Raw genomic sequence first — 27,091 nt, forward strand, 5'->3', positions numbered from 1 at the left:
TGGCTGGTTCTTGCAAGGTCTGAGAGAGGTACATTCGGGTACTGAGACTGCTACATGACAATATGTCAGCTACAGTCCTCACTAGTAGTGGAGATGAAACAGAGCCCTTCAGGGTTGACACGGGAGTGAAACAGGGATGTGTCATTGCCCCAACCCTGTTCTCCATCTTCATTACTGCTATCATCCATCTCACGGGCAAACATCTTCCCCATGGAGTTCGGATTATGTACAGAACTGACGGGCGACTTTTTAACATCAACAGATTTAGGGCCAAAGGTCGAACGAACACCGTATCCATTATGGAACTACAGTATGCAGACGATAACTCCCTTGTATCCCTCTCAGAAGAGGACATACAGTGTACACTGGTTGCCTTCACGAGGGCGTACAAACAGCTAGGACTAACAATTAATATAAAAAAAATAAATCCTCCATCAATCACCACCAAACAGTACTCCAGTCTCACCCCCAAACATCTCCATTGACAACGCTAGACTGGAAAATGTGGACCACTTCCCATACCTAGGCAGCATCCTATCATCAAAAGCCAACATAGATGATGAAATACAACACCGTCTCAGCTGTGCCAGTGGGGCTTTCTCAAGGCTAAGGAAGAGAGTATTTGAGAACCGTGACCTTCTGGCAAAGACCAAAATCATGGTATATAAAGCTGTCTTGCTGCCCACTCTTCTCTATGGATCGGAGACCTGGACCACATACAGGAGGCACGTAAAAACCCTGGAGACGTAACACCAAAGATGCCTCCGAAAAATCCTCAGAATTAGTTGGAAGGACCGACGCACCAACATCAGCGTCCTGAGTAAGGCTGACATTCCCACTATCACCGCTACTGTTGCTCAACGCCAGCTCAGATGGACTGGTCATGTTGTCCGAATGCCGGATCTCCGCCTCCCAAAACAGATTTTCTACTCTCAGCTTGTTGAGGGAAAGCGTGCCCAGGGTGGCCAAAAGATGAGGTATAAGGACAACATCAAAGCAAATCTAAAGCGGTTTCACATGGACCTTGAGACATGGGAGGACGTGGCTGGGAGCAGGTTGGCATGGAGGAGCGCTGTCAACGAAGGTGCTGCGCTTTATAGTAGTGACCTAAATCAAGCTGCTGAGGATAAACGCAAGCACAGAAAGGACAGATTATCAACCAGACACACCCAACCCCACCCCACCACCACTACCTTTATCTGCCCAAATTGCACAAGACAAATTGGGTCTAGGATTGGGCTCTATGCTCACCTGAGGACCCACAGAAGCCACAACGGAGGACAGTCTTACTCGGACACGAGTGACCGCCGATGATATATATATATATATATATATATATATATATAATTTCGATATTATCTTTGTTGGAATGGATAAAGAAAACATTTTTGATGTATTAGATGTGTTACACTCTCAGCATAACAATCTTAAGCATAGGTTTAATGATGCTTACGTCTACATGAAGGTAAGGTAAGGTAAGCTGAACTCGTATATAAGTTTGCTAATTATCCTATCTATTTTTGTGAAGTTATAAAGCAAGTTCCATTATCAGGCTGTCCGACTTTTTAAAACCAATAAAAAAATTATGACACTGAACTGTATAAAGTTGACGGCGTACTCATCTTTAATACTAATGTTTACACTATAAAATATTGGATAGTTTTAGCAATAAAACCAAATTTAAAAACCTTTGTGATATATTATCTAAGAACACTTCAAGTACTGGTGTAAATCTTCAAAAACTATTTTTCTCAACTAAATAGAATAATATGAAAAAGAAAGAAGACATACTACCAAAGATTTATAAGGAATTTGTCCTCTTAAGACCTGATATTTCCATGATTTTTCGCCTGTTCATAAGGTGTGCAAATGCTTGAGTGAGATTATTTATTATGTACTTAAACACTTATAAATAATCGTATTGTGGATACTTTCTATTTCGCAACATTTATGCGGGAACTAGATTTCAATGCACAAACAAACTCCATATACATTTTTTAATCTTATAGAACGAGCCTCTAAGTTGTTGTTTTTCAGCTTCAATAAGAAAATGTATCAGCATGTAGATGATGCGAAAACGGGCAATCCTTTGAGTGATATCCTAGCTAATATTTCCTTGGTCTTCAAGAATCTATATCATAAAGTCAGACCGTAGATCCTTTTGCTTTGTCATTTTTAAGGAGTAAAGACTTTTTTCTCAGGATAACTAAACGTAACCCGGCATTACAGCTCACTATGGAGCTAGAGCTGAATGACTCATTAACCGTCTTGAACGTGTTAGTAGAATAACAGGAAATAACTTCACCGCCACAGTCTATAATAAACCGACTTTTTTAAGTTGGATGTTTTAAACGAATATATATAAACATACATAACTTTATATGGAAAGAATATATATATATATATATGTATGTATGTATGTATATATATATATATATATATATATACAAAAATTTATATGGAATAGGGTTTGTTTACTATTACCCTTTTACGTAAAGATTACGCAAGTATACATCATGTAGAATATATGCATTAATATAATTACACCTAATACATGATCAAACTGAAAAAAACTTATAGGGGATTTATAACAATAAATGTTTAAAAGAATCTGCTAATTAGCAAGATATTTAGCTTATGCAATTCCACGACACATACATAAAAAAGTTGTATTTTCTTTTTAAATAAATATAAAAAGGCGTTTTTAATATGATTATCAAAAAACAATTTTATAGGAGTACAAGTATATATTTATATAAATATATATACATATATATATGTGTATATATATATATATATATATATATATATATATATATATATATATATTGTGCGTTTCTCATCACAAACGATGCCAAATTACACGTCGATAATAGGTAGCTATGTAAGTTTAGAATTGCGTTGCGGGAATCTGATCTATTTACAAAACACGTGCGTGGAAACAGTCAGCTGTCCGATCAAATAAACTCTTTTGTTTTTTGCGTGGACTGGCACAGGCACGAAAGGGCCACGTGCTCAGAGCGATTGTAATAATCAAATCAGTTTGAAACAATCTTCCAAGCGATGAACCCCAAAACGACTGCTTGTAAAAGAAAAAGATGTTAAGTGGAAACAAAGTGCCGCTCTATGACAATCAAAGCAAATCAATGACTTTGCTCATCGAGACCGGAAACGTTTCTTTGAAAAATTATAACGGAGATCGAGTCCATATTAGTCACTGCTAATGTGTCTCCCAACGAGGGCGGAATAAAAAACAAGGTCATTACTTGAAAGTCATCTATTAAACATACTAAAGGAAGCCACAAGACGCTTACGTATGTAATTCGATCATCTAAAGACAATATCGACCAAGACATAACATTAGAATAAAAAAGGCTGATCGAGTAGTTCTCTGTATACTTTTGTTTATATCGCAGCCTTTGTCACCTTATTGGAAGGACTTGTTAGATCATTCTTTTCTTTTTAAATCTTCAGTTTTAAGTTCAATAGACTTTTAAATTGGCGCGCATCAGCACATAGCCATTTGGATTTTCATATTGATATTAATCTTTACTCTTGATGTTTTTATCCTGCAATCAAGAACTTTAGATTATTTTCACTTTTTATGACAATATTTTTTCTTTTATTCATTACTTATTAAAATAAATAACACACATATATTTTTTCGGATTCATGTGTTCCTTCGATTTGCCTCTGCAAAATAGATGCATGGTTTTGGTAAAATCCAAAATAATCTGCTATTAATACTTCTAGTTTCTACTGGAAGAATATAAGAATATAAGCTGATACACAATCTCTATATCCATCACAGTGAAATTGGCTGTGTGTGTGTGTCTGTGTGTGTGCATTTCGCTGACAAACTACTTAGTCAATGTTCAGTTCACAGACTGGAGATTTGATATAAAGGGTATTGAAATTTGGGAAAATCTTTTTAGCCAATTTTCGGCCACACATTTGACCGTCAAAGTGTCAAAGTTCAAACTCTACCAAACTCTTAGGTCAAAACATTTGAAATTTCAGAGTAAGTTTAATTGGAAATGGACCAAACTTTTTAGTTCGATTTGAACACAAAGCAATAAATGTTACGGCGTCCAAGTTAAGGTCAATTTTAAAAAAAAGTGACCGGTGCAGTCTCAACCGAATTACACTGTCAACTTTTTGTCGAAACATTTGGAATTTTACATAAAGTGTATTCAGACAGAGGGCAAGATTTTTTATCAGTTTTTGGCCGAAAATTTGGTTTGCAAGGGATCAAAGTTCAGGAGATTTTACTTTTATAATCTCTAGCAAACTAGTCAGCCAATTTTGGGTCTAGATATTTGAAATTTTACATAAAGTTTAATCAGATATGCAGATCGCTTTCTAATCAGTTTTGAAGCGAGAATTTAGCTGGCAAGAGATCAAAGTTAAAAGAGTAGCCATTTGCAGAATCTACCAAACTCTTGCGCCAATGTTGGGTCTAAACGCTTGAAAGTTTAGATGTAGGTTACCTGGACACGAGTCAAACCTTGTAATGTATATACACACATGCACATGAGTTATGAATAATACAGAGGGCCCGAGCAAAGCCGGTTTAAACTGCTAGTTTTGTATAATTTTAAGATTTTAATGAAACTGACTTCTCGAAGTCTCGTGAAACTTCCCCACCGTCTACCTACTGAGCTAAACTTTCACAACCCGGTCGAGGAACCGGCTCTCTGTTTTCGTACAAAAGTAAGATAGCATTTCAAAACGTCTTTTATTTTGCTGTCATTCAATTTGTGAAGGCACCCATTTATCAAGTTTTTTTTTATTCATTTCTGATCCCTCTGCAGTGGTTGTAGACTGTCGTATACATTATGTCTAATTTAGAAAATTCAAACAGTTGTGCGTAGATTGGTTTCGACTTAAAATCTAGTTTAATCGTTATCAACATCCGATGGGGACCATTACGTTTATCAACTTTAAGATTCTCTTCATACCTTCGGAATTTCTCAACCCAATATTGTATCATGCGTTCAGTAGTGATTCATAGGCCAAACGCTGCGTTGATATCACGAACTCATTCAGCAGCTTGTCGGCGTTGTTTGAATTGAAATAAGAAAATTGTAAGTATTTGCTTTTTCCCCCATATTTTATTCAATGTTCTGCAAAGAAGACATGATAAACAATTTTAATTTAACCAGTTAGATTGGGCTAAAAGACTCTTTAAAATAATATATAAAGTAAATATATTATAACGATAGCTTAATTGAAAATGCATAATTTGACATCCAAATTAAAAATTCCACAAAAAATACCTCATTAATCTAAAAGAGAGATATGAAAATAATAAGCTATATGAGATTAAGCATAATGTTTATATACTACTGATAAGGTTGGATAATTTCAACATAAATTACTATGTCAGTAACGTATCAATTTCCAGCGCAAGTGCCCCTAAAAATTTTATATTACAAGATTACAATTCATCAAATTCATCATATGAACTAATTGCACACCTCTTTTTTCACACTTACTCCTCTAGAAAGATATGCGTCTCAAAGCAGCTGGTAAACGTAACAGTGAACTGACCACAGTACCACCGAAACTCGACTGGTCAAAGATGCGTGGATATGGTGAGTGTAATGAGCTAAAAGACATCTTATCGCTGTGCGGACATCGAGGAATCAAGTGCAATTTACGTTTCCTTAGGCGTAGAATTAGCAGTGATCAAATAAGATGCCGCACAAGTCACCAAGTACTCTGAGCTATATCCTCTGAGCTATGTTAGTTAACTGACCAAGTATCATCGCAATAGGTATAGATGTCAACCATTATAAAGAAAATGTATTCTTATTCTAGTATTCTCTTCGACAATTGACTGAGCTGATCGACGGTTTGGTACCAAACGAATAATATCCAATAACGAATGTTAAACTTTTACGCTCATACGTATCATCAGGCAATGTCATCGTCTAAAAAATTCACTGCAGTATAAAGACGATTGCTGCCATGACAGAAAGATACATTGAGAAGCAACATACTTATAATAAGCGTACATCTGAATGTCATCTACAAGTACCAGGTTTGAGTAAAAGGAATTGATCTCATGCAGTTATATGACAACATTACGATAGGTGAGAGTATCATGCATGGAGTTCCTACCTGGATGAAATTGATACAACTTATTTTGGTGTCTCGATCGGTAAGCGATCCGAATCCTTCTTTTAAGTAGGGTGTGCTACGGTTTGGTGTTGAAGACAATATAAATGATAGAAGTAATCTTGAAGTAAAGTAATATAAACGACTGAGAAAGTGTTAGTCGCAAACAGGACAGTATATATCGAAATCATGAAGACAACACACGCCTTTTAAAATAATCGGACAAAACTTTATATGAATGATTGGTTCTCTCTCTCTTTCTCTATCCGTCTCTCTCAATCTCTTTCTCTCTCTCTCTCTCTCTCTCCCTATATATATAAAAAATTCGTACGTATCATCGTCAATGAGTTCATTAGGATAATAAAAGTAGTTTATGAATGCTTGAAGATGTTGATATACAAATTTTCAAAGCAGACGCCATGGAAAAATATTAACAGTTAAAATCGTTAGTGACGTTACATTTAAAATTAGCACTTAGAAGGGAGAGAATTTATTCAAAAAGTAAAATAAATTATTTGAATGTTCAAAGGGAGATAAACAGTGATTATTTAATATTTGAGTTTTTACTATAATGAATAAATCCCCTTGGAAGTGATTAAATAAAAATAATGTTTGTTAAAATATAATAGTAATTATAATATTTATAGAGCTTACATTAATAAAACTTCAGGATATAAATTCAAAGTGTAATAGATAATAAAATAAAAAAAATAGAATATAATGGTGAAATATCAGAAAATATAATCTTGGATACACATGCCTATAGAGCTTATTATATATCTCCATTACAACGAGCACTGGGCTCTTTTACTTTATTTTAATTGTATTATTGAATGCACTAATACATTAAAATATACTCTGCTCTTTAGACTCTTGTTCTAATTCTCAATGTATATATATATATATATATATATATATATATATAAACATACAGAAGGTCCGAATATATTGTATACACTCTTTAAATGACCATAAAACCATAAAATGTATAATTAGAAAAAGAGTGCCATACATCAAAATACTGTGAACACATATACAAATAAGCTTATACTCCCTGGACAGCTGGCAACGCTCCCTGTCTGGATCGAAGACATTCCTTATTAGTTCAATTAGTATGTTGACACATGTTTTTTCAATGGTTGCTTTTAACTTATAGTAGCTCATTTTGTGTAGTGAATTCTGTATTTAACATTACACTCCCGCCCCTCAAAAAGAGAAAAATCTGTGGGGGAAGGGACAATCCGGAAGCGTGGTCAGTACTCGATACTTCCTCTTCGTCCTTACTATCTGTTTCACAAATGACTATCAAGATATGCGCTTACATCATGATGTTAGTGGGAAATTGCTTTATCCTGCTGAAAGTGCCATTCTTTAATCCTAAACATCTCTTGGGAACGTGGTATAGCGTATTCATATAGCAAGTTGAGATAATTTAAAGGCTCTATATATTTTGTGTATATATATATATATATATATATATATATATATATATATAAGACGAGAGCCATCCATTTCAATTGATGCCAGATGGGGATCAGAGCGTTGATGATATAAAGATAGAAGCTTGGTTTTGGATGCATTAAAAGTGACCAGCCACCTCTTCCCCCATTGCAGCACGCGGTCAAGATCAGAGGAGAGAGGATTAGAGAGAACTTTGTAATTTACGGTCTTTGATGGGTTGCCATAGATTGTCGTGCTATCAGCATAGATGTCAAAGAATGATTTAAGTATGTGTTTTGGGATATCATTAATGTAGATCAGGAAGAGAGTTCGGCCCAGGATGGACCCCTGGGGGACTCCAGCATAAATACTGCGGACTCTGATTTCTGCCCATCAACCACTACTCTTACGAACCTATCAGTGAGAAATGATTTAATGATTGAGAAAACATTTCCAGCAATACCGTAGCTGGAAATCTTGTGAAGTAGGCTCTTATGACATACCTTATCGAAGGCCTTCGATATGTCAAGAGCAATTGCTCTGGAAAGGAAACCTTTCTCAGGAGTTTCACTAATCCTATGTGATATAACGGTTAGCACATCTGTTGTAGATCTTGTAGAGCGGAAACCATATTGCATGTCACTAAGAAGGTTGTTTCTGTTGAGGTGGTTGACTACTTCTTTATTCAATATGGATTCCAAAAACTTACTCATGACACACAGGAGACTTATTGGTCTGTACTGAGAGGTAGATGACTTTTCACCTGAATTCTTAAATACAGAGCATACTGATGAGGTTTTTCAGGGTGTTGGAAAGCACTTCTTAAGGCAACGCTTTAATAGTTTTGTAAGTATGGGGGCAAGTTCGGGTTGGAGCTTTTTCAGCACTATAACTGGAATGCGATCAGGGCCAGTAACTTTAGTGGAATCAAGGTTCTTGATTAGCTTGGCGACCTCACGCACAGATATTTGTATGTTACCTAGCGTGTTATCTGTCATAGGAGGAAATACAGGGAGTTGAGGGTCATTGTCGCATAGGGTAGAATTAGCTGCAAAGTTCTTGCAAATAGTCTGGCCTTGTGCGATGCTGACAAGATGACCTCAAGTCCATTGATGATAATTGGGATAGAACGCACGCTTCTGTTCAAGATCCTGTTGACTATTTGCCAGAACTTGTTGGAACCAAGCCGCTGCTCAGCCACTTTGGATTTAACAGACTGAGCATATAGCTCTCTTTTATGTTTTATGTTTGCTGCCACTTCTCAAAGCAGCTTTAGTATCAGTACATCTAATACGTTGGTAGCTATGAAAAAAGTCATTTCTGTACGCGATGGCAGTAGCACATTCAGGGGAGAACCAGGGCTGGCTGTTAGGTTTTTGTTGGAATTTTGTGGATGGTATGAATCGGTCTACGCCTACAATTAACCATTCGGTCGGATCTGATACTATAGAGGGCACATCCTTTTTAAACATGGAATGCAGTTTAGGTCAGATATGAATGTACGGAACTGTCCCAGTCAGCCATGGAGTATCGATATACAGTACGGTGGAGAGGTACGTTTGAAGACTCATTACATTTCATTTTTATCTTAACTGCTACAACAGAGTTGTCAGAGGATCCCAGAGGCGATAGAACGGAACATAACCACAGCTTAGAGGAAGTTGTGAGGAAAAGGTCTAGAAGGCTTGCATATTGACCGGGTGTATCAGGCACACGGGTGGGTTCGTGAACAATCTGAGTGAGGTCATAAGCAATGGCAAAATCATGACAAAACCTCCCGTCATCAGTTTTATTTGAGTGGGTTAGCCATTCCACATTATGCACATTGAAGTCACCGCAAATGAATGTTAGTCGAAGGATTAGCAGACAGGATGTGGTCAATTTTCTCAGATATGCTCTTAAAGATAGTAACTCCACTGTTGTGGGGGCGATAGAGGGCAAATATAAATGGAGCGGTGTAAGCTAGTGCAACCCGAACACACATATAAGGTAAATTAGGGTCTTTTCTGGAGATATCACTACCACATGGAAAGCCATCTTTGGTGTAGGCACATATTCCATGCCCATGGCGATCTTGAGAGTCAGATTTAGATGTTAAGTTGGAGTATTTTTAATTATGAATTCTTCTAGAGAAGTAGTTGGCCTTGTGCCAGTTTCACTCAGAACGTATATGTCCGGTTTCGTCTCCTGTAATTGGGTTTCACCCTCTGGAAGGTTGGAACGTAGACCCCTGATGTTGGAGAAGGAGACCTGGTAGTAGGGGTCTACGTTGGTGGATGAAGTTTTAGGTTTATTCGTGTTTCTTTTTGGGGGATTTGTCATGATTGAGGTTTTGGGGTTTGTGGAGCAGGTCGGTAGACTTGGTTGGAGCAGGACAGAGAGGGAAAATAAGAGAGAAAAAATATTTTTTGTGGCACATGAACAGGTAAAGCCGTAACAATTACCCACTAGTTTTGCATCGAGAGTCCCTACCAGAAACTACTGTATGGTCCAGAATCCATTTAGCAAATGACAATACAGCAGCCCCGGTACTTTGCACCTGCTGATAGGACAGCCTCCTTAGTGTTTAATCCAAGGTTCAGGTCCCTGACTATCAGGCGCGTAACGTCAGCCCAGATAAAACGTTTACCTTGAGCACCCTTACTAGTGACATGACCACAAGGATAGACATAGAAACAGAAATTTTCCGACATCTCAGGCTACTCTTTAAAAAGTATTACCGACCTAGAAAGCAGCTTTTTCTTCACCCTTTGTCAGAAAAATCACTCATTGGAAATGGGGACTGAAGGACAAAAAAGGAGAAGCGAAAGTTACTGGAACTGCCGATAACACGTCCACATGCATTATCTACTGTCCATTGAAAAAATAAATAAAATAAAATAAAGGTGAGAAGGACTTATTAATATCTACTTAGTATAAGTCCTTTACCCATTCCCGGCTTACGATAGTACTTGAAGATAGTCTCCCCTCACATGTTAATGCAGCGATAGTTTTTGTCTGTATTTAGGTCGAGCTGGGATGTTAAACCGTTCCAGCTCCACCCCATAATAAATATACTATGGAACTTTTATCAAATTGAAAAAGTCTGGTCATTTTTAACTCGTTTAAAAAGCTGCTTAAGAAGTAATACCTTTAGGGTTACATATTGACTTTATCTAGAAGTAATGCATAGTTAAGAAAAAATAAATAAAAAATACAAAAAGTCGCGTGTTTTTGAGTTCATATAATATGCAAATATAATGTGGGAAATTTACAATTTCATGTTGGACTTTTTTTTTCGTTTTAAATATAAGAAAAAAAGTATTGGTTAATAATAGTATTTTTGACAAATCCGATTTAGAAGTAATATAAGAAAACAAGACAAATATTCAGGATTAGAGTCAAACCTGTAATAAGAAAAAAAACTCGACATGTTAATGTTTTTTAGATTAATAGGCTGCAAAAGTTACGAACAGAAAACTTCCTTAGCTTTTGGGACGATAGCGTTCGCCTTACCTTGGAGGCGATAGCTTAAAGAGGACGAATGCCAGCCAGTCGGTCAGTCTGCTTTCATGCCGATATTTAAAGGGTATGTTGGGTGGCGGTGGGAGAGAGGGGGGTCTTGGTGGGTTTTGTTTTTTTATTTATTTCTTTTAAATTTAACATTGAATTATCTATCTAATGCCAGAATGTTCGACCACCCATAAGAAATATGCTATAATGAAACTTTTATCAAATTGAAAAAGTCTGGTTATTTTTAACGCGTTTAAAAAGCTGCTTAAGAAGTAATACCTTTAGGGTTATGTATTAACTTTAGCTAGAAGTATTGCAGACTTAATAAAAAATAAAAAATAAATAAATAAAAAGTACAAAAAAGCCGCGTGTTTTTGAGTTCAGATAATATGCAAATATAATTTAGGAAATTTTCAATTTCATGTGAGACTTTTTTTTTCGTTTTAAATATAAGAAAAAGTATTGGTTAATAATAGTATTTTTGACAAAAAAAGTTATCCTGGCTCTTTTTTGTCTCTTTCTATGACCCTGTCTCTCCATTTTATTCTCTATTTTTCTCTTGTTTGTTACCTTCTGCCTAATCTCCTGTAAACTCTCAATATCAAACGTTGTGCCGTATTAATTTATGTATAGTTTTATGAATGAGATCGCTAATATTGCAGTTAAAGAATTACGCCCGCTTTATCGATGAAGATAACACCAGCAAGTGCGGACAATAGGCACAATAGAAATTTGTAATGATTTCTTATTAATATGACTTAATTTGTAATGTAAAATGGTTACTAGCAGTACGACTGAACGCTGCCAGGAATTGAATGAGGCTTAACAAATGTCTCACACTCTTATATTTTTATTGTTATCAAAATCGGCAAAATCAACAAATTTTCAATTGGATCGATTCACTGTCTGCTCTAATCGGGGACCCACTGCGGTAAACCAGGACTTTAACTTGACACATTTGTCCAAAATACATTGTAGTCAACATTGAACCGTAGAGAACCTACTGCTGATTTCATGAAAAAAGTATATATACTGGCTTAAATTAAAGTTTTAAATGTGAAGTGTCATGATTCAAATGCCCTATAAACAGAAGTTGCTATTTCGACCGCACCGCTGTATTATCAAAAACTTACTGTAGCTTTTATATGTCGAGCCATAGTACATATGTGATTATATGCTTTAGAATTTAGATTAAAATAAAATAAGTGAAGTGTGGTGGTTCAATTGTTTATTTTTAATAGAAATATTTATTTAAAACGCTTATGTAATATCAAATGACAATACTGTTAATTATACATGTCGGATCTTTCTGCTTGTGTGGTATTAAACTTTCTCAAATGCACGTGTGATGTTAGGCTGTGTAAGGTGTTAAATTTGGTCCAAATCGCTTGCCATTCTTTGATTATTTCAATTATCGATCCTCATCGAAGACATCCCAATACAAAACTCACCTACCAATACTGCCAGGTACGTAAAGTTCCCTCGTTTGAAATTTAATAAAAATCGATTCAGCTGTTTTGGAGTCCACATGGAACGAACTCACGTATATCATATGGAACGAACAGACACATGCACACACGCAGACAAACTTCATTTTATTTACTAATAGAGATAGAGATAGTATAGTTAAATTGTTCATATGCTATGTCTGTTCTTTAATCTATCAGCCTTAATACAGAGATAGAACAATAATTCTTTAGATTGGAATATCATTTCTATGCATTTTTATACTATAGATATAAATAGTGTTTTGTATCGTTGACACTTGTTAATTTTGAAATCAAAGCATAGTATTTATTCTTTCAGACTGTGCATTAACATAACATATTATTTCCTCTTAAATTTATAGAACTTTCCTTGTCTTCTCTTGCTTGCAAACGGAGAGAATGTTCAACGTAATTTTCTGCTATGATTTTAAATTCAAATTCGTATAGTCTTGCACGATTACGAATTAAATAACAATTTCTACTGCTTGTAATTCTCTGGATTCAAATGGCAGCTTTTTTTGTTACTTTCTCTTGGGAGTAAAATAGCAAATAAATTATGTTTGGAAAGTTTTCACATCGTGATTGAAACGTTGTACTATTTGAATTCTGCGAACTATCATACTCATCTTTGTAATTGAAGATAGGTTATTTTGATTTCACGACTGCAATTCTTTAGATAAACGTTTTTGAACTTACGAAATATTATGTCGACTTCAGAAACCTCTACTGTATTCGAACTGATAACTGATGAAGATTATCCTCGTTCTGTAATCTCTACCATAATATACAAAATAAAGGTTGAATGTTATACTAAGTTATCATCACGTGTATTAAAGAGTAATAACTAATAGGATAACAGTGTCATTTTCATTGTTTTGCTTATCGAGTATACATCAGTTAATATTTTATATGTTTTTATATAGAATGATGGGTTCTCGGTTGCTTAACTGTGCCTAAATGTGTCGCATATACACTCAAGAGTCAAAACAATGAAAAGAATATGCTGTTGCCATAGCTCTAAGAAGTAAACACTAGAAAACTGCTCTTTAGAGAATATCCCTACCGAGCAACTTTAACCGGTTATGCATGGTATTATAAACGTAGTAATAAGCGTGAGCATATTTAGTCTAAAAATATCAATAATCAGCAATCATATTAGATTGCCATACTAAGATTGAAGGCATTATTTGGTATTGATCTCTCTAGATGAAATTTTAAATATTATTGTTATCAGTTTGTCACACTATACTTTTAAAAAGGATAGGATTTTATGATGGACCTGAAGATAAAAAATTGGATCTGTCGCGCTTAAAACAGAAATAGTATTTTCACATGGTTCTCGAGATGAATTTTTACATATTATATTCGTCTAGGAGTGTATGTTCACAATAGCAGTTTTGTTATTCGTATTATTTTGATTCTTTGGAGTACTGTTCTCACCTTCGATGTTATTTGCGCAACGGATTAGTCGATGCAATCTTCTTCAGGTAATAGAAACGATAGAAGAGACTAGTTGAACTGAAAATGATAATTAAAAGGTCAGTTGAGACCGTGTATATGTAGTCGCTTTGCTATCTAAAAAGAACAAAAAATACTGTGCAAACTCTGTACAGATGTTAACGTTTGTAATTATAGATATATAACCAGAGAGATAGAAAGAGAAAGAAGGATAGAGGGAGGAGACATTTTAAATTTATAACCCTATGACAAAGAAATATTCTAATTACTCGAATAAACAGATTAGACACTGAAAAAAGTAATGATTTGTAGATCACTGTAACATAGGCTTGGCCTTGAACAATGATTTATTTACAACTTATTATTAATAATTAATTTAATGTCAATGATTCTTTTTATTTTACGTGAGTACAAAACAGAAGTAACGATTTTAACTTTTAATATAATACTTCGGCAAATCAGAACCTTGATGTTTTTCACTCCATCTTTTCCTTTATAATGCTACGTATATATATATATATATATATATATATATATATATATATATATATATATATATATATAATTGGAGAATTTATTGAGAAAGTCGAGTAAAATAGTTTCGGAGGCGTGGTAGTGTACTCTCTATGGCATCGTATCAAATTTTGTTGAGGGTTCTTTTCTTTTTGCTATATTGAGTAGCTCTTAGAACACGTGTCAATAAAGAAAACGTGTGTACTAGTTCTAGTCATATCACTAAATAGAGAAATTTATCTGTATATATATATGTGTGTGTGTGTGTGTGTGTGTGTGTGTGCGCGTGCGTCTGTGTGTGTGCGTCTGTGTGTGTGTGGGGGTGTAACACAACACGGGCGTGCATATGAGAATGCGAAAGTATATCACTAGTAAAAAAAAACGACTAGCAAAAGGAGAAAGAGCACGTTAGAGATAATGATCACGTTAGAGATGTGGATGACGTCTGTGTCGTCATAGCCGCAACGAGAAGTGGGGTGTAACTGGAGAATGAGAAAATAAATGTTATTGTTTTAACGGTAAAAAAAACAGTTGAAGTAGTTTCCAATTCTGTGCCTTCTTTGCGACTGAGGCTATAATGTGTTGGCTAACTTTACTCACACACACACACGCACACACACACACACACACATATATATATATATACATATATCGTTTATGCCTTTATCAAACAAATTTTATATATGCGTCTGAATGTAATATTTTTTTATGATTAAAATATTTTACAGATTTTTATAAATTTAAAATCTTTATATATATTCACTTGGTATTTTCAATTTAAAAGAAAATTTATTCTGCATAAAACCTATTATTAAAAAAAGATATACTTTTAGCAGCGACTGAATTATACCACCTACCAATGTCTACGCTTGTATCGGCAAGTGCTCGCAAGTTGTCAGCCCCAGCAAATGCATATTTATTAGATGCGCGGCTTGCAAGACTGATGTAAATTCATTAGCTACGATTTTCCGCTTCACTTTCATTTCGCACCGTGAAAATGCAAATTGAATAATTCTTGGCATTCATGAATTTCAAGTAACAGGCAAGATTATATTGAATTCAAAATCAAATAACGCTGTTCAGTAAACCTTGCTACAGTTTATGTTATTAAAACTTGCGCAGTTATAATCAAGATGCGTAAAGTTTATTTACTTTTTAATCTTAAGAGTGAACACAAAAAATCTAAAGAAAATATTATTTCAGTTCTGCCTTTTTGAGATGAGGATTGATTGTTCGTATGATTTGGATTCGCTTGGATACGTTTTTTTTTGTCTTCTTTTTCAAATATCAAACAAAATCGGCTTTCACAAATGTCCTTTGCATTCATTTTTTTTTTCAAAACTAGCTCGTCAGCCCGGGTTTGCTCGGACCCTATGTACTGTTCATATATTTTTCTGCATATATATATATATATATATATATATATATATATATATATATATATATAGAGAGAGAGAGAGAGAGAGAGAGAGAGAGAGAGAGAGAATTTTGTACTCATGTCCAGGTAAACTACATCTAAAATGTCGATTATTTAGACAAAAAATTGGCGGAGGAGTTGATTAGAGTCTGCAAAGGTAAACTCCTTCAATTTTGTCCTCTTGGCAGCAACATTTTCGTCCAACAACTTATTACAAAGTTTGCTGCTTTCTGAATGCTTTTTATGTAAAATTTCAAATGTTTAGACCCAGATCTGGCTGATTATTTTGCTAGAGAACGCAAAAGTATTTTTTTTAATTTGATTTCTTGGCAGCCTAACTTGCGACTAAAATCCGATAAAAATGCTTTATCTGTCTGATTATGGAAAAAACTGACTGAGTAATTTGATAATGACCGCAAAGGTAATTTTTTTAACTATGACCCAATTTTTGCACCTTTATATTTATTGTTTTGGCTTCAAATCAAAATAGAAAGTTTGATCCATGCCCAACTTACCTACATCTAAGATTTCAAATGTTCAGACCGAAAATTGGCGGAGCAATTTGGTAGATTTTTCCAAGGTTTTATCAATGACAGCTAAATTTCTGGCCGAAAACTGATTAAAAAGATATTCCCAAACCTTATGTCAAATATTGAGTCTTTAGATTGTAAATTAACAGAGTAGTTTGGCAGGGAAATGTATACACACAAAAAACACAGACAATTTCACTTTTAAAGTTATATAGATAAATGCATATAAACGCTTCAATAAATGTATATTTAGTCACTATACTTTTTTGTGTATTCCAAGATGTTCGATTCGAATGTTGTTCCAAAGATAATCATGGTGATATAGCTTTATTTTCCATACTAGTTGATAACACAAGGGAACACTCAATATGTTGCATTTAAAGAAAGACATGTTTTAGTCAATTTTAGTGTGCTGAGTTCAAATCTGAAGTTAGTTTTATTCTGCAAGCTACAGATTTTATGCAATCTTTGATTTTTATTAAAAAAGAAAAAAAACGAGCATTATTATAGGATATTGCAATGTCAGCCACAAAACAGTATATTTAACAAGGCAAAAGAAACCGAACAATAAAATGTGATTTTAGATTAAAGTACATCATTGTTAGAAGTGCCATATGTTTTTCTGGAAAAGTTTCTCAGAAAACAGTCTTTATCGCAACGTGAGATAAGCATCATTCACAACGTTCTTCAGATAAGAGTCAATCACATCTAATAACGCTCATCACTTTCTGTCTGAACAATATTTTAGTCAGGCAGGAATTTGCGTTTGTAACTTTTGCGTTTGTACACTTCATCTGGGCAATCTCGTTTAATACTCCAGCAGTAGTCGGCCATCATACTTTTGTCCTAGTGACCTTGGTAGCGTTCTTCCATGATCTTTAGGTCTTGGTGGAACCGCTCTCCTTGTTCGTCACTCACAGACCCCAGGTTTTCAGGGAACTGATCCAGATGGCTGTTCAAAAAATGAAGCTTGATGCTCATGTTGCACCTGAGAGCACGAAAAGCGAGGAGCATTCTGTTCACAAGTTCGTTGTAGTTCTCTGCCTTGTTTTTCCAAGGAAGTTCTGAACGACTGCCACAAAAGATAACCATGCTGCCTTCTCTAAGGCGGTCATCTTGGCAACAAACTGATCATCGCGAATGAGAGTTCGAATATGTGGGCCATCAAACACCCATGCTTTGACAAAGAACGACAACCCTGGCAGCTGTGATGATGTGTTGGAAACATTCACCTTCGGTATCCAGTGCCTTGACAAATTGTTTCATCAAACCTAATTTGATGTGCAGAGGAGAAAAGATGATTCTGTCTCTGTTAACAATTGGGTCATGTGTGTTATTTGGCATGCCTGCTTCAAGGGTTTCACGAACAGGCCAGTCCTTCTGGACCCAGTGTCTGTCTCGTGCTCGACTGTCCTACATGCAGAGGTAACATGGAAACATGGTGAAACCTTTCTGTTGACCAAGAAGGAAGTTTACCATTTTCAAGTCTACACAAATGATCCAATTGTGCTCACGATATTTTAAGAAGTCCATGACCATTCTGATGTCATCATAGTCTTCCTGCATGTGAACTGAATGACTGACAGGCACTGCCCTGTAAACATTGCCATTATGCAAAAGAACACACTTGAGACTGCGCTTAGAACTGTCTAAAAAGAGCCGCCATTCAGTTGGATCATAGTGAGGAACACCCAGTTCTTTGAGAAGACCTGGGATATCATGGCAGAATACAAACTGTCTGTCTTCTGAAAAGGTCACAAAAAGCTGGTCACGCTTTCTGCAATATGATACTTTAACAGTGTGATCAACAAGATTTTTGCCTTGTAATCTTGATGCAAAAAGCTCAGCTGCTTTCTTTAAAAGGCCTAAATCCCGAACTAAGTCATTCAGTTCAGTCTGGTGAAGAGGCTTGGGGACTGGGGGAGATTCAGTCTCTGAAGAACATTCCTCGGTTTGTTCCCACTCAGTTTCTGGTAATTCATTGTCACAACTGCCTTCCTCGTCCGTGTCATGTCCAATGTCTTTATCGTTTAATGACGGCAAACCTTTGTAAACTGGAACAGGAACTTCTTCAGAGTGCGGAGCAGGCCGAATAGCTGAGGAAATGTTCCGATATACGATCTTATGTCTGTTTTTCTTGCCCACACCCGCTGTGTTTACCATGCAGAAGTAGCAATCAGTTACGTGGTTGGTGGGTTCTCGCCAAATCATTGGAACTCTAAAAGGCAGACTATTGCGTTTTCCTTGGGTTCAGCTTTGGAGCATTTCCTCACAATTGTGGCACACAACATGAGGAGCCCATTGCTTGTCTTGGTCACCAAGATGATCTTCAAAATAAGCCTTGTAGGCTCGCTTCACAAACAAAGATATGTTACGTCTCTGATGACGGTGTGTTTAGCAACCACAAATGTAACAGAAGCCATCAGGCTTGTTTCTACAGTGATGTCTCGATGAAGAAGCCATGTTTGATCAGGGAAAAAGAAGGCAGATAAAATATTAGAATCTATCTATGTATATAATCTCAAAATGCTTAGATTTGGGTTACGTAAGTTCATATTTAGACTATTTCATCTATCTCAAATTGCATGAAAACTAGAGCTTATGGAGAAAAACTAATTTCAGATTTGAAATCAGCGCCTAAAAATCCTGCAGAATCAGTTAAAAAAACAAATGCAACAGAAAGTTAAAAAATAGTGTTCTCCAGTGTAATTCAAATATCGAAGGTAAAATTAAAAATTGTCAAATCCAACGTTCAGAGGAAGTGTCAAAAATCCTTGGCAACAGTAAAAGTTTAGAGGTTAAAACAGTCCCGAGACGAAAAGAATAAGTAATTTGAATATTCCTTTGAAACTGACTTTATTAATTTGCATTTGTTTTGTTTTTCTTCTTTTTCTCTTATTGGAATGTGATATTCATGTTATGATTACGCACAGTTATATTTGTGCATATTTTCTCCATTGTGTATAATTTCATAGCATTTAAAGCTGAATGAAAAGTAAATCTCTATTTGTCTGCAGAAAGATCTACTCCAAAATATTTTATCAATGTTTAGCTTGCAGAATATTACTTTGATGTATGGCGTATTCAAGACTGTTGAACAACATCCATTTTACCCGGACACATAATTTCTATACGCATTAGAATTGTAAAACTGGAACATGTCGTTCGTACTTAGACCTAATGTTCATACTCTATGCATGCGCAAATATAAAAGTGTACGTTTAAATTTTTTGATTTATCAGGTTTTGATATGCATGTGTCGAACGCTAAGATTTAACGTTTACTAAAAATCGCAGGTCCAGATTGCTCAATGGTAGAAACTGGTTAGCGGAAGTTACGTAAGGAATAGTTCATCCTCATAATTTTTAGGAGTGCCACGCCAACAACAAGCAAGCTATTTCTAAAAACCATATTATTTATTTGTGAATATAGGCATACGTTGCGTCTATAAGCTAAAAACGTTAATCGTTCCCTGGCCCCGTAAGTCCATTCATCTATTCCCTTTTTTTGTTCTATCTCTGCTTATCTGTCTAGTAATCTCATACATTTTCTTTGTTTTCTGGACACAAAGATAATTCTGAATAGATTTAAAACATTCCAAGTGGATTATTGAAATTATGTCTATTTACCAAATTAAAAATTATCTGTCCATCATCCCCTGAATGACGCTATAAAATACTTAATACAATTACGTTGTAGAAATTCTTTCAGTAATATATATGATTTCATATTTGCCGGAATAAATTTTTCGATGTATGGTCGTCTCATGATTCGATGTTTATCTTTTTACACAGTTCGAAAGTAAATACGATCAGACGTCTTTTACACGATTAAAACTTTTGAATGCGCAATAAGTAACGAGGCGCCTTAGATAGGTTTAAAGAGTTTTTAGTACAGGTATTTAAAAATATCGTAGACACTTGACAATTCAGAATTTTATTGATATACATATTTTAAAATAACGACGAATTGTTATGATTTCAGGTTTAAAAAAGAACAGCCACATCGGGAATTGTAATATACCTTACTAAAGCCTGATTGTCACAGCTGGTGAATTTCAAAAATGCAACCCAGACGTGAGGTGACTTGATACAATAAATTTCTGTTTTAAACCATGTTTAATCTAACAATTATCCTTTAAATTCGACACACCGCTGTCAATACATCTAACTTCAAAACTTGACACATTGTTGTCGAAATTTCCCACTCCAACAGTTTCCACTGTTGTCATAACTTCAAACTCAACAACCCGACACTGTCGTCAAAACTTTTAACTACAAACTCGACAGATTTTCAGGTTGACTTGCACAAGACCACCAACGTAACACACCTTCTTCCACCTCGACCCCCGTTCTCTTCACGCCTTTATTATTCATCAGTTTCATGCAAATTGAAACGGCGACAGACTGCGTCATTCACTTGACATTCAACCATAAAACAAACTGGGTGTCACCATTTTATTCTTTCTTTCCTTCACGGTTTTTGTTACAGACTGTCCCATTTTAAAACCCGCATGCATGTTGGTCAAGTACATTACGATTTTCTTACACTATCTACTGATCTCATGGTAACACACAGGATAGGGAGGCGGTATCCGTCTGTGTCGTTTACTTCTTCCAAGAACCAGAGGTGTCGCTTCCTCGTTTCTATCTTCCTCATCATTATCATCATCACCACCAGTATGTTTCCTCATCTCCTTCTGGTTCTGTAGACACTTATCCAAGCGGCATTCGAGGATCAGGATCATCCTCAATTTGTATGAGATCTTACACATTGTTTTTAGAATTAGAAGTGGCATATAAGGGGGAATATGTTTCACCTGACATAGGACAACATCAATCCCCATAGAGTTAGGAATATTATTTTAGTTATTTGTTCTCTACCATATATTTTAGTGAATAGAGCATTCGGGGTTTTTATCCAAACATGGCCTTGCACTTTATACTGGATGTTGAATATTCGTACCACTGATTGTGTGGAATCTATCCTTTTTATACGCTATTCTTAGCAGTAAATCCCAATAGCTGGTATAGTTGCTGGTGTTGCATCGTCATTGGGTGTCATATTATACTAGTATAAATCTTCTGGAATATTACACTGTCTCCTGACTGCAATTTTGTTAAAAGTGCTATTATACAATTCCGCTACACCGCTGCCTTCAGGAAAATATGTACATTGGTAACGCATTCTAATCCTTAATTCCTGTGTGAATTTTTGAAATTCTTGACATCGAAATTTTGAGGCTTCATCAGTCAGGATTTCTAACGCGGCAACAAATAAAAAAGACGGATCTTAATTGTCGTACAATACTCGATGTATCCAGTATCGTAAAACAAGCGCAACATCGGGCCAGAAAATGTAAAATCCAAGAAATGTTTGCTATCATAATGCGTTACCTCCATTTGCCCTCCGTTGTAACTTCTATTTTTGAATTAAGGCCTTTTCTTTGACATCAACCGTAGCATAGAAGTCCTTTGCATCTATTGGAACAGCTGCATAGACTCTTTTTTCTCTACTAATCGTTAGATTTCAGCCGCTATGAAACTGACGCCTCGTAATGCTCGTATTGCGTCAATTCCAACGAACCGGTCGTAACCAAGGGGTTTTCCGTGCATCATCAGAACGTCAACTTCGACTGTGTCACATTCCTACGTACAGATCATGACAATCCTCACATCACAACATACTTGGAATAAGGCATTAATGGTCATTACACTCACTTATTGATTCCCCACATTTGGCAGCGATTTATGCTAATTATAGACCGGGAAACATCCCGTGTCAACGAGTGCCGAACATTGCACATCACTAATTCTGACGCCAACAACAGGCAATTCTGTATTCATTGTTTTACAAGAGGCAAGGGTTGCGGCAATACCTTCGTTTCTCGAACAGTTGCGAGATATGTGATCAACTGCATTGCAGCGATAACACTCCTCATACTTCTTCGACTCCAGCTCTCCTTACCACAATGATTAGCCCCCCTACACATTTATAGCACACCGAACCTTTGTGTATTTCGTTAACTGGTAGAGAATCCACATTGTCTCCATAAGATTCAGATGTTGGACAAAAGGTGCTGGTTGCTGTTTTCCATAACTCACCATGGGTGAAAGCTGAAAGAGCTTATGGTTAAACGAACAATTTCTAGGGTCAATTAAACACCCCGCTTTCAGAACCTCCAACTGCAAAACGTGGCATTTTATTGTTTACGCTTTCAACTACAAAATTCGACTTTACTTTCAAGTTGACTTGAACACGACTACGTACGTAGCACGCCTTCTTCTAACTCGTTCTAATGTTTTTTCTACGTCAGTTTATATTATTTTATTCAATTGTTTTATTTGCATTGAAACGCCGACTGTCTTCGTTGCTCTTGAGATCGTAAACGAAAAAAACGAACTGGGTATCGCAAGTTTAGCCTTCTTTTCTTTCTTTTTTCATTCATTATTGTTAAATCATCAACCTTTTGGAGAAAGTATGCTAATCAAGTAAGTTAGGATTTTCCCTATATAACCTTGAAAAATGATCCAGAAATTAATTAAATGCTTCAGACTGCTTTTGGACTATCTTTCCTGAATCGGCCGTTGGTTTTGGAGTGGCATGAGCGATTCAAGAAATGGCATAGTGTCTGTGAGGGAGGATACGAAGTTTAGAAGTGCAGACGTACGAACATCAGATATGATTGGCCAAATAAAGAATTACATGGATAAAAAACGTCATAGGTTAACAGAGACAGTGTACAATGTAATGTTAGTGTGGGAACTGTACACACCGTTTATTCCGAGTAACTGAAGATGCCGAATATTAGCGCGAAGTTTGTCACAAGGGTGTAAAAAGAAGATCAGTAGGAAAAGCGTTTTCATGGGCATCAGCACAGTCCCTCACTTTTTCTATAATCCAGACGTTGCTCCCAGTGGCATGGCTATTTCCTAAGCTCAATGAAAACCTTAGAGGCTGTCGTTATGAAATAATTAATTGAAATGAAAGAGGCTGTGATTAGGGTCATTAACACGCTCACACAAGAGTACCTCCATGGAAGCTTCCAGAAATTGTTTGGACAGTACAGGTGGAGTGAAGTTAGATGAGATTACTTTAAATATGAGGACTACAGTTTCATGTGTGCACCATATATAACATTGTACCATACAAAAAGGTCTGTGAACTTATTGAAGGCACCTCGCATTTATATGTTCATATTTCTGTATTAGAAGTTTTATCACTCGAAAAAATCTATATATCTAGGAAAGTGAAGTGTCTGTGTGTCTGTGAGTGTATGTGTCTGTCTGCGTATCAGTGTACATTTTCATTCGCAATAACTCTGTTAATTTTCAGTCTACAGACTCGAAATTTGATATACACGATACTGAGATTTGGGAAAATCTAGGTGATCCGTTTTCCGATAGAAATTTCGCTGATAATAGGTCACAAATCAACAACTTGACCTTTGAGAACTCTACCAAACACCTCCGACAATTTTGGGACTAAACACTTGACATTTTAGAAATAGATTCCTTGGACATGGATCTAACTTAATAATATAATTTGAGACCAAAACAATAAAGTTTAAGGGGCCATAATAGGGGTTAAAGTTAAAAAAATTGACCGTTTTTTTGTTTTGTTTTTTGTTCGGCATACACCTTCAAGCAGCCGGGCAACGCCGGGCAGCCATTCTAGTAACTGATAATTATAGATTTTGTAATATTGCTAGAAATCCTAATATGCTTTAATATCGGATTATTGTTTTATACTTTTATTTGTTCAAAGCAAGTAAAATATATTGGAATCTTAAAGGGATGGTATCAATAATTATAAACACGTGATATCACATAACATTAAAAAATACAGCTTCTATAGGGTGTATTTAATAGTTTTCGGGGCAAAATATTAGCACAATTTCCTATTCATAAAAGTAAAGTATTTCAAATGCGCTTAAAATTTAATCCATCCTCATAAAAAGATTAAGTAAAATTTACTGAAATTCAATGTCTTGTAATAAATCTTAAACTTGCTACTTTCAGATATTTTCTTAAACTAATTTTTTTTTACATGGAAGTCGCCACTAATCTAGGCGCGGAAACCACTCGGGGATAAGTGTTATTGCGTGTACAGTAATCAATGGGATAGTACCGTAGTAATCGTTCGTATTGGAGATTTGATAAAGGGTCTTACTTAAGGGAGCGGTTTATCAGGAATTTGTTTATGTTGGACTTGAAGACATCTAAGTTTTAGTCAGGTGGGAAACAGGCAGACGGAAGAGAGTTCCACTAGCGTACAGTTTTAAGAAAGAAGCTTTGTTCATGAAATCTACGTTTTCGTGTTGGCACAGTTAAAGAGTGGGGAAACCTTTGACAGTGGTTTCAGCTAGACGAGTTTCTATCGTGAAAGGTCGGCGAAGGGGGGCAGGGGTTGGAGCTCAGACGAACACTTGCCATGGAAGTAACGATAAAACAAAGACAGGCTCATTACGTTTATTAATTATTTGTGAAGGTATATTACGATGCCAGCAGTTAGGCACGCCATAAAAAATCAACAGAAGATTCTTTGATATGATAGGAGCATTTCCGACATAAATGTTGCAGGTTAAAGCACAATTGCAGCATGACACCTGACCTTTTCATTTTAAACTTCATTGCAAGGAATTATCACCGCATAAGCAGAATGGTCAGGCATATAAAATAAACAGTAATTCATTTGATATGACAGGAATACGTTTGAAGTGGATTGTTATATTTTGAGCACAATAAAACCATGATGTTTGATTTTTGCATTTTAAACTTTTATTCAACCATTATATATAAAAAATAGTTTTATAAAATCAACAGTAGGTTCTCTATTGTGCAATGTAGACTACAATGTATAAAGTCACTCTGATGAGGCATGTGAAGCGTCCTCCACTATGGGTCCACAACTAGAACAGACAATAAATCGATTTGATTGAAAAACGGGTGATTTAACTGATTTCATTTACAAAAACATATATGGGAGTATGGGAAATTCGTCGAATATCATTCAACGCAGGGCAACGTCGGGTGCCCTTTCTAGTATATATTTAAAAAACTAATCTAATTCCGATTGACACGTGTATTTTTAGAAATATGTTTAAATGTCAAATAATATAATGTCGGAATGGAATGTTGAAATTGAAATAGATAAAATACGTTGAGCACCTCGTATTTTGAGCGTCACCAATATGCGGTCGAGAAATCCAACCAGAAAAAAAATTATACATTTTAGAAAAAAATATTTGAATTCCGTACACATATATGAAATTCAAATGTAATAAATACACAGTCAATCCTAATATTATCTATTTGTGCGTATATTTACTGATGTAAATTTTATGGATGAGGGAATAATAATTTGCATTAGTTACGGAAAAACATCTGTCATCTTTACAGTTTTATACATGTACTGAATCAGCATGAAAAGTTCTTATGAAATGAACGACACACACACACACATACACACACACACACACATATATATATATATATATATATATATATATGCACAGACTTTGTTAGAATTCAACACAATTTTATATAAAATACGCATCAAATGCGCTTGAAACCAAATCACAACGTAATATTAGGAAAATAAACAAATATTTTACTCCTTTCAATTTATCACAAATATATTTCGAATGTAATCTTAATTTTCAGTGTGTTCTTTTTATCTGCTTTTTTATTTACCTCAAATACATTATACAAGGTGACCCCAAAAAACGGACCCAAATCTAATTAGGCCCCGTTTCTAAGTGTTTTGTCCGAATGAAATGAAACTTTGGTCATAGCTAGTTTATTATATTAAAACATCACATCAATACACTAGGGTCTTTGACCTTTTATTTTCTCCATTCTACAGCATATCTTCTAGATGGCCTCAATTTAGATTTTGTTTTTTGGGGTCACCCTGTATTTCAAGGCTTATTTACATCGATGCGTCCAGTCTTTAATTGGTACCGAGGTATTTAGAATTTGCTATTGGATAGATGTCTAATCTTTACGATAATTATCTCTTTTGTTGTAACATTTTTCGATCGTTCGATCTATTACAAGAATGCCATCCCCCCCACACGCAAGATGTTATTTTCATCGCCCTGAGAAATATTCAACTTCTGACATAGTATCATGTGTATTATTAAAAGCTATTTGAAATACGATTTCATTAAGGGTTTCATGCCTATTTTTGCGATAAAGGAAGACGAATCAAACATATGTTCTATTATAAATTATACTAAAACGCTCTTAAATCCAGAGTCTACCTTACTGTTTAATAACGCTTTACGTCTAATTTCTACAATTAAGTGTGGATGAAATAATTTTGAAAAACAGGTTTGAGACAGACGTGCTAAGCTTATCTGTTACTTGCCTTTTGTAACATTTTATCTATGATTGAATACATTTAGACATATTCATATCATTATTGTTAATGCCTAAATAAATTTAGACTACTAATATGTCATCTTAATCTTAGAAACACATAGTTTTAACATTCATTCCTTAATATAAAATTTACTATAGAAACAGAACAACCAATGAAAAAATATATCTAAGCATTAAGCCATGTAACACGAGATGATTATAGCTAAATGCCTTAAACAAACTCACACCTTAGGAAGATAAGTC

Source organism: Euprymna scolopes, chromosome 7 (assembly GCF_053919585.1).
Source record: "Euprymna scolopes isolate OS-2025 chromosome 7, ASM5391958v1, whole genome shotgun sequence".
Taxonomy (NCBI): Eukaryota; Metazoa; Mollusca; class Cephalopoda; order Sepiida; family Sepiolidae; genus Euprymna; species Euprymna scolopes.